At 45.8% G+C, this 9843-nt stretch overlaps 1 protein-coding gene across 5 annotated transcripts in view; it reads right to left on the minus strand.

Annotated features, from left to right (window-relative positions):
• The window catches only part of RBM25 (RNA binding motif protein 25), a 110211-nt gene extending 100581 nt beyond the window's left edge, over window positions 1-9630 (minus strand). For 2 of the 5 annotated variants that reach the window (XM_077261850.1, XM_077261842.1), the window contains exon 1: window positions 9441-9626. The gene's annotated coding sequence lies outside the window, so the exon portion shown is untranslated. Of the gene's footprint in view, window positions 1-9440 lie in introns of all 5 variants that reach the window. The other 3 variants (XM_077261815.1, XM_077261824.1, XM_077261833.1) reach the window with 3 other exon arrangements.
• Between the last annotated feature and the right edge of the window lie 213 nt (window positions 9631-9843).

A 9843-nucleotide genomic window follows, 5' to 3' on the forward strand; every position in this document is an offset into this window, starting at 1 on the left:
GGTCTTTGACATGCTGGTGGAGGGCTGGGATGGGTTTTCTCGCAAAGAAGTGTCGACTGGGTAGGTCATAGCATGGTACCGAGTAGGCCATCAGGGCTTTGAAAGCTTCGCTTTCAACCAACCGGTAGGGCATCATCTCTAAAGAGATTAGTCTAGCAATGTGGGCGTTCAAACCCTGTGTACGCGGATGAGAGGACGAGTACTTCCTTTTCCTAACGAGAGTCTCTTGTAGGGTGAGCTGGACTGGAGAGCTGCATATGGTGGAACTAGCGGGGGTGGTGGTGGACATGGCAGACAGAGAGGGTTGGTGATGGTATTCTTGCTGTTGGCCTACATACAGTGTTTCCTACCAAGAACCTGGTGATTCCCTGACTGCTTTGGCCTTGCGACGATACCTCATTTGCTGCTGGTGGTGTCGTAAACGGTGGGCTTACAGTGAGGGAAGGAATGTAGCGTTGCTGACTAGCTTCATTGTGAGCGGGTGCAACAACGTTATGGGACGTTTGGTAGTTAGTCCAGGCTTGCAAGTGCATGGTGGTTAAATGTCTACACATGCAAGTTGTATTTAAATTTTTGACATTCTGACCTCTGCTAAAGGTCCTTGAGCATTTCTTACAGATCACTTTGCACTGATCATTCGGATCTTGGTTAAAAAATTGACAGACTGCACTCTTCCTACTATCGAATACCTTTTCAGGCATTGCATACTGTGCTACTTTAACCGGATGGCCACGCTGTCCTACAACTGTTTTTGGTTTTGACACACGTTTTTGGCCAGATACGGGCCTGCCAGATGAAAGCTGTTGCGATGTTGATGCCTGCTGCGGCTCCTCCTCCGCTTCAGAGCTACTGCCAGCGGCACCCTGTTCCCCCAATGGCTGCCAATCGGGGTCAACAACTGGGTCATCTATCACCTCCTCTTCTATGTCCTGTGCAACTTCCTCTGTGTCACCGTGTAAGCCGGTGCTATAGCGTTCGGGACGGGGCACCATAGTCTCATCAGAGTCAGATTCTGGCTCAGTACACTGCGAGGGCAATGTTGTGATCTGAGTCAATGGAACAGCATAATAATCTAGCTGTGGCTGTGCATCTGTGCACTCCATGTCCGATTCATCTTGTAATGGCAATGGCCTGTTAACAATTTCCCTTTCTAACCCAGGCACGGTATGTGTAAAGACCTCCATGGAGTAACCTGTTGTGTCGCCTGACGCATACTTCACTGTTGTTCTGGGTGAAGGACACAAAGAAGCAACTTGTTTCTGACCGGGAGCATCCACTGACGACGCGCTGCTTTTAAATTTTGCACTTTCTGAAGAGGAGGCGAAAGAGCTAGAGGCAGAGTCAGCAAGGAAAGCCAAAACTTTTTCCTGCTGCTCCGGCTTTAAAAGCGGTTTTCCTACTCCCAGAAAAGGGAGCGTTCGAGGCCTTGTGTAGCCAGACGATGATGCTGGCTCAACAACTCGAGACTTAGGTGCTATTTTGCTTTTCCCACGACCACCTGATGCTCCACCACCACTACCATCATTACCAGCTGGCAATGACTGCCCACGGCCTCTTCCACCAGACTTCCTCATTCTTGGAAAAATGTAACCAAACTAACAACCGTTATATGGTACTGTAAAACCAGGTAGAAGGTGTACGTAAACTTGTTGTGAATTTAAATCTCCCTTTATAGGTGTGGGAGACTGCTGAGAAAATCAGGCCCACTGTGTTACACTACACAGTTTCAGTGTCAGAAAGTGGCTGACAGATATGCCACAAACAGGACTGACGCAGATGCACTTAGTGGCAATAGAAATTTCCCTTTATAGGTGTGGGAGAATGCAGAAAGAAATCAGGCCCACTGTATTACACTACACAGTTTGAGTGGCAGAAAGTGGCTGGCAGATATATCAAAAAAATACAAGGGCTGTAGTAGAATTTCAATCTCCCTACAATGATCAAAGGACAAGTATGGCAGCAATAAAAAGGACTGCTGCACACAAGAGTGTGGACAAAGAAACAAGAGAACAGTGCAGAAAGAAGCAACAGGACTTTTTCTTTGAAAAAAGCAGTTGGTTTGCACAGCGGCGTACAAACAGCAACGCAGCTATCAGGGAGCCTTATAAGCTACAGAGCTGATGCACAGAAATCTAGCCTCCAATGTCCCTGCAAAGAAAAGGTGGTGTTGGACCGTGGAAATCGCTACAGCACAAGCGGTTTTGGGGTTAATCTTTCCTCCCTAACAATATCCCTGCTTCTGACGAAGCTGCAGCAACCTCTTCCTATGCTACGATCGATCGGCAGAAGATGGCGGTCGGCGTGCACGCCCCTTTATAGACCCTGTGACGCCGCTGAAAGCAAGCCAATCACCGTAATTTATATGTTTTGTTTTTGCACGTATATCTTTTTGCAGGGTGCAGCTGGGCCCAATTGGTTCTGTACACTGTGGCCTCTGTTCACACGGGATGCATTTTGGCACTGGGCAGCCCGCCATAGGGCGTTATTAATAGGCTGGAGCCAGATGCCTGCATTCCCTGTGTGAACACGCCACATACAGTTTTTATCTTAGTGCACGGGTGCACCACACGGCCAAACCCTTATTGAAGGCTGGCTGTCTCATCAGGTATTGCACCTGTGCATTTGCTATTTCATTTGGGTCCGCTGCATCCTGCTTGTGCATTAGTATTGAGGCCTATTCAGACAGGTAAGCATCTCTGCCTGTTTTTGGTGTTTTTTCTTGGATTGTTCCTTTTTTGGTGTTTTTCATGTTAGTGTAGGACTGGCAATAAGTAAGGACCCTTGACGTGGGTTGCCAGCTTCCATATTATGGCCAGAATATCAACCAATACCTTACATATATTTATATGTTTTGTTTTTGCACGTATATCTTTTTGCAGGGTGCAGCTGGGCCCAATTGGTTCTGTACACTGTGGCCTCTGTTCACACGGGATGCATTTTGGCACTGGGCAGCCCGCCATAGGGCGTTATTAATAGGCTGGAGCCAGATGCCTGCATTCCCTGTGTGAACACGCCACATACAGTTTTTATCTTAGTGCACGGGTGCACCACACGGCCAAACCCTTATTGAAGGCTGGCTGTCTCATCAGGTATTGCACCTGTGCATTTGCTATTTCATTTGGGTCCGCTGCATCCTGCTTGTGCATTAGTATTGAGGCCTATTCAGACAGGTAAGCATCTCTGCCTGTTTTTGGTGTTTTTTCTTGGATTGTTCCTTTTTTGGTGTTTTTCATGTTAGTGTAGGACTGGCAATAAGTAAGGACCCTTGACGTGGGTTGCCAGCTTCCATATTATGGCCAGAATATCAACCAATACCTTACATATATTTATATGTTTTGTTTTTGCACGTATATCTTTTTGCAGGGTGCAGCTGGGCCCAATTGGTTCTGTACACTGTGGCCTCTGTTCACACGGGATGCATTTTGGCACTGGGCAGCCCGCCATAGGGCGTTATTAATAGGCTGGAGCCAGATGCCTGCATTCCCTGTGTGAACACGCCACATACAGTTTTTATCTTAGTGCACGGGTGCACCACACGGCCAAACCCTTATTGAAGGCTGGCTGTCTCATCAGGTATTGCACCTGTGCATTTGCTATTTCATTTGGGTCCGCTGCATCCTGCTTGTGCATTAGTATTGAGGCCTATTCAGACAGGTAAGCATCTCTGCCTGTTTTTGGTGTTTTTTCTTGGATTGTTCCTTTTTTGGTGTTTTTCAATCACCGTAATGCCCTTCTCTAAGATGGTGGGGACCGAGACCTATGTCATCACGCTGCCCACACTCTGCGTCCACCTTCATTGGCTGAGAAATGGCGCTGAACGCGTCATATGAAACGCGACTTTGGCGCGAAGATCGCCGACCGCATGGCCGATCCCACACTGGGATCGGCTCGGATTTCACGAAACCCGACTTTGCCGAAAGTCGGCGATTTATGAAATTGACCGATCCGTTTCGCTCAACCCTACACCAAAGCTCATCACACCAGTGAGTTTCTCCAGGTCTTGGTGGAAAAGGTTCTGCAAGACTATGAACTTAAAAAAAGAGAAAATTCTTTCTGTCGTAATTGACAATGCTTCAAATATGATAAATACTATTAAGCTAATGAATGAGAGTAATGATGGTGACCACCAGCAGCTAGAAGAACATTCTGGGTCCACAGACACAGAAATGTTTGAAATAGAGGAACACAGTATTGTAACTGAGGAGCAAACTGAAGTTGCTTCAGAAGAACAGCAACACGATAGTTTAGATGATCTTGTTGAAACTGTGTCAATACGTTCTTTCATTCATCACATGCGCTGTGTTGTGCATATGTTGTGCATACAGACAGTCTGCAAGAAGGACATGCTGCTGCACTGATTGGCAAGGTGAGAAAATTGGCTACTGTTGCCAGAACCCCTAAAGTTGACTCAATTTTGAAGAGACGTGCTGGAAAAGGGGCAATTATTGATCAAGCCACACGATGGGGCAGTACTTACTTAATGATTCAGCGCTTGGTTGAACTGAAAACCTTTCTTGTAGACATGGCTAACCCTCAACTGATGCTAAATGAAAGTCAGTGAAATAAGGTGACTGAGCTGGAAAAATTGCTAGAGCACCCATTTACAGTGACTAAAAAATTACAAGCAGAGGACTTAACTCCAGGTATTTTCTTAAAGGAGTGGAAGAACCTAATGTTTCGCCTGTCCCAAAGAGGAGGGTTAATTGCAAGAGGCATTGCTACATCAATGAAACGGAGAGAGGAGCTACTATTACAAAATAACATTCTTTTGGCAGCTGTTTATGTAGACCCAATGCATCGGATTCTTCTAGATGATCAACAGCTAACTACTGGAAAAGAAGCTCTGTTTGAAATAGCAGTAAGGATGAAAGGGTTGCAGAACAGTCAGGAGGAACAAGAAGAATTTGGTCGTCCTGCCACATCTTCACCCTCATCAACTGATGAAGAATTTAATTTCGAAAAATATTTGGATTACAAGGACCGTGCAAAGCGTTCCCGCATAGAAGAGTCATCCCCATCAAAGAACACAGCCAGTACATTTCGGCAGAATTTTTCATGTGCACTAAAAGAAACTGAGAAATTTGACCGTTCATCAAAAATAACAGTGCAACAAGCGATTCCTCTGTATCCTGACATTGTCAGATGTTGCCCGAGTGGTTACTGCTTTGCCACCAACCCAAGTTAGGCTATGTGCACACGCTGCGGATTAGGCTTAGGAATTTCTGGTGCGGATTCTGCCTCTCCTGGCAGAAAACGCACCTGCGGATTTATCGCGTTTTTTGTGCGGTTCCGTAGCGTTTTTTTTGTGCGTATTTGCTGCGGTTTTCTTGCGGATTTGCTGCGTTTTTTACCCCTGCGGTTTTCTATAATGGAATGGGTACAAAAACGCTGCAGATGCACAAAAAAGAAGAAGTGACATGCTACTTCATTTAAACCGCAGCGGATTTTCCGCAAAGTGTGCACAGCATTTTTTTTTTCTCATTGATTTACATTGTACTGTAAATCAATTGCGGATCTCCAGCGTTTCTGCACCTCAAAAAACGCTGCGGATCCGCAGAGAATCAGCAACGTGTGCACATACCCTAAGTGTAGAGAGGTTGTTCTCTGCTCTCAAAATAATCAGATGAGGGCATCCATGAAGGAGGATCTGACAGGCAATACTTTTTCTGAGGACAAATTTATAGATTTCTTCTTATTAACTGCATAACAGTGTTTATTGCATATTTGCTTACAAGAGTTTAGAAAAGTTTATAAAAGTTATTTGCTATATTCTAAATGTATTCTAATAAATATAGTTTTTGCTCTAAGTGGTCTGATTACTTATTCAGTTTCTCACCATCATATAAGCACGATGTTAATATTTTACAACAGTAAATTTAATGTTACGAATTGGCCATTTATTTATGAAGGAGTTGGAGCCGGAACCTGATAAAATCCAGGAGTCGGCGTCGCAACTGTGGCTTACCAACTCCACAGCCCTGGCAGTAACCCTAACTTTAGCCCCAGCCCTAACGGGAAAATGGAAATAGTTTTATTATTTTTCCCTAAGGGGGTGATAAAGGGGGGGTTGATTTACTATTTATAGCGGGGGGGGGGGGGGTTTAGCGGGTTTTTATGTTTGGCAGCTGTCACACTAAAAGACGCTTTTTATTGCAAAAAATACTTTTTGCATCACTACATTTTGAGAGATAATTTTTCCATATTTTGGCCCACAGTCATGTGAGCTCTTGTTTTTTGCGGGGCGAGTTGATGTTTTTATTGGTACCATTTTCGGGCACATGACATTTTTTTCATCGCTTTTTATTATGATTTTTGGGAGGCAGAATGAACAAAAACCAGCAATTTATGAATTTCTTTTGTGTGGGGCGTTTATACTGTTCCGCGTGTGGTAAAATTGATAAAGCAGTTTTTCTTTGGGTTAGTACAATTACAGCGATACCTCATTTATATCATTTTTTTATGTTTTGACACTTTTATACAATAAAAACTATTTTATATAAAAAATAATTATTTTTGCATCACTTTATTCTGAGGGCTATAACTTTTTTAATTTTTTTGCTGATGATGTATGGCAGCTTGCTTTTTGAGGGACAAGATGACGTTTTCAGCGGTACCATGTTTATTTATATCCGTCTTTTTGATCACGTGTCACTTTTTGTTCGGCAGTATGATAAAGTATTGTTTTTTGCCTCGTTTTTATTTTTTTTACGGTGTTCACTGAAGGGGTTAACTAGTGGGACAGTTTTATAAGTCTGGGCACTACGGATGCGGCTATACTAAATAAAAAAAACAGTAAAAGTACATATATTTACATAAAGAAATGTATGTTTTGGAAAAATATATTTTTTTCTTTATTCAAGATTTTTTTAAAAAAAAATATATATATTTTTACACGTTATTTTTTTTTTATTTTTTTTTTTACATTGTCCCAGAGTGGGACATCACCATATAGTGTCAGATCGCTGATCTGACACTTTGCACAGCATTGTGTCAGATCAGCGATCTGACAGGCAGTGTAGTAGGCTTCTCAGCGCCTGCTCTCAGCAAGCACTGAGAAGCCACCTCCCTGCAGGACCCAGAAGGACCCTGCGGCCATCTTGGATCCGGGGGCCTGCAGGGAGGAGACCCTCAGAACAACGCGATCACATCATGTTGTTCTGAGGGAAGCACGCAGGGATCCCCCTCCCTGCACGATGCTTCCCTATGCCACCGGAACGCTGCGATCTTGTTTGATCGCAGTGTCTCGGGGGTTAAAATGCCGGGAGCAGTCCATGACTGACTCATCGCGCATGACGTACTATCCCGTCCATGGGAATTAAGTTCCAGGTCACATGGATGGGATAGTACGTCCGATGGCAGAAAGGGGTTAAGCAGGGCATACATCCGCAGCTTAATTTTTTTCTGCACATGATCCAGAAGTCATACACTTGACTGAACCAATATCCAGGGTCACCCTCAGCTGTTACTCACCCCCTCCTTGCTCCAGTGACACTTGGCATATGATCATTGAGTCTAGTGATTGACAACTATCTCAACACTACCACTGAGCTCAGTGATTGTCTGAAGCAGTAACGAGCGCTATGGTAATGACGTTACCAATAGAGCCTGTAACAAGAAAAAAAAAAATACTATGAGAATAGCGGCTGAGATACATTGCTCGACCTGGAGAGGTGTGAGTAACATCTGGGTATTATCTTCTCCTTGAGCAAGTCCAAAGCCAATAAAAAAAAACTAAAATTAGAAACAAAACACCATTAAAGGTTTCTTTCGTTCTTCCTTCAATGCAAAGCTCTCCAGCCTTCCTAATGCCCAATTGTTGGGACGAGCTGGATGGTGAGTGTCTGATCCTAAATGAAAAAGTGTGAATAGCATCGTCAGGGAGCTAAACAGTGCGCTCTATGAAAGTGCTTGCATGCACCTCCTAGTAATGAAGTACATGTGCAGGCAGTGGTAAATGCATTGCACAGGCATACAAACCACGGATGAAACAGCCGAAGTAATGTAAGCTCATACATCTGCAGAGTAACATCCTGAAGAGCACATGGTGTCCAGCTACAGTCAGCGGACCATCACAGGCCATCAGGTGATGGAAGGATGTCACGGCTTCCTGTCTCAGAACTGGGGTTACAATTGGAGAGTATGCTGAATTTAACTTTTTCAAATCTATTCCTGCGGTTTGCAATTACCTTTTTTTTTTCTTTTAGATGACAACCCCTTTAAATGGCACATGCAGAGGGGCATTCTTATGTTATGACCCCTTTAAAGGAACATGCATCTGTAACATTGACCTCCTTAAAGGCACATGCATTGATTTTGTCTGATAATCCCTATAACAGAAAGCACACCAGTGCCATCATCCTAACGTTACAGCCTCTTTTACAGCACGTACACCAAGGCCCTCCTAACCCCCTGAAAAGCATGTGTGCGGGGCCTTCCTGACGTTACACTCCAGTTAGTGGAACCTATGGAGGAGCCATCCTGATGTTACAACACTTTTAAAGGCACAGGCGCTGTCCTGATGATACGACACCTTTAACGGCACGTGAGTCGAGCGATCCCGAAATTAAGACACCTTTAAAGGTAACCTGTCATCAGGATTAACACTGTTAACCTGCAGATATGGGGTTAATCTGCAGGTTAACAGCATTATTTTGCTGCCCGACGCATGCATGTAGACGAATGCAGCGAGGAGAAAATTATATTTATTCTCCTTGCCAGCATTCACTTTCAGTAATGGGGGCAACGCTGGTTCAGTCACCGCTCTGAGTATACAGAGTGGCCGCTGTATCTACATCGCCGGTCCTGACAGCCGGCCGCAACGTAGAGCCAGTGTCGGTCAGGGCCGGAGACGCGGTACAGCCGCGGCTCTGTGTACTCAGAGCGTGACTGAACCAGCGCCGCTCCGCCCACATGACTGAATAACGAATGCTGGCGAGAATAAATATTTTCTCCTCGCTGCTTTAGGCAGCAAAATAATGCTGTTAACCTGCAGATTAACCCCATATCTGCAGGTTAACCCCGGTGACAGGTTACCTTAAACACCGTGTGAGCCAAGGCAGGCCTGATGTTACAACACCTTTAACGGCACGTGAGCCGGGGCCGTCCCCTTTAAACCTCTATGGACCCCATATGTATTACAAAAATAGATAATCCATGCTGCTGCCCTTAGCAACCAGCCATCTCCCGGCTCTTCTCATGCTGGTTGCTATGGGCAGCGGCTATCCTCTCCTGCCCAGCAGTGTGGCCTCCACACACGAGTGACCTCTGCTCCCGGCCCGCACGTCAGACACGGGGCAGCGAGACAATGGAGGAAACAAGCTGCTGTTAGTTCCCGCCAGGACACAATGGCGGCCAGGGTGCTCGCATTACCAGTCATAGAGATGCGGGACGAAACCCACCCAACCACCTCACCCAGCCCGCGTGAGGGCCGCCGTACTCACCCGCCCCCGCTGGGTATGGGTCACCGCACTACACACACAGGCTACCGCTTCGCAGACGGTGAAGAAAGCTCCGGTGCACGCTTCGCTCCGTCCGCAGCCGTTCAAGAAAAAAAGGATTGCGCTCCACGACTAGGCCGCACTCACGCCGCACAGCCGCTCTCTGCTCCCAGCATGCACCGCGGCTGTGGAGGGTGTGGCCTGAGCGCTCAGTCAATCAGCAGCGGCGGCGGATGACGTCACTCGGAGGGGCGGCGGGCGGTGGTGGTCTCAATGGCTGTTTGTTGTCTCCCTAAGTTCACACCAGCCAGTGTCTCCATGATGAAGCCTGTACAATGTGAAAGCTGAAACCAACCCTCTCCTTGGGATCCGTTCACATTTGTATTTATCATACAGCAGCGGAAAT

This window comes from Ranitomeya variabilis, chromosome 1 (genome assembly GCF_051348905.1).
Source record: "Ranitomeya variabilis isolate aRanVar5 chromosome 1, aRanVar5.hap1, whole genome shotgun sequence".
Lineage (NCBI taxonomy): Eukaryota > Metazoa > Chordata > Amphibia > Anura > Dendrobatidae > Ranitomeya > Ranitomeya variabilis.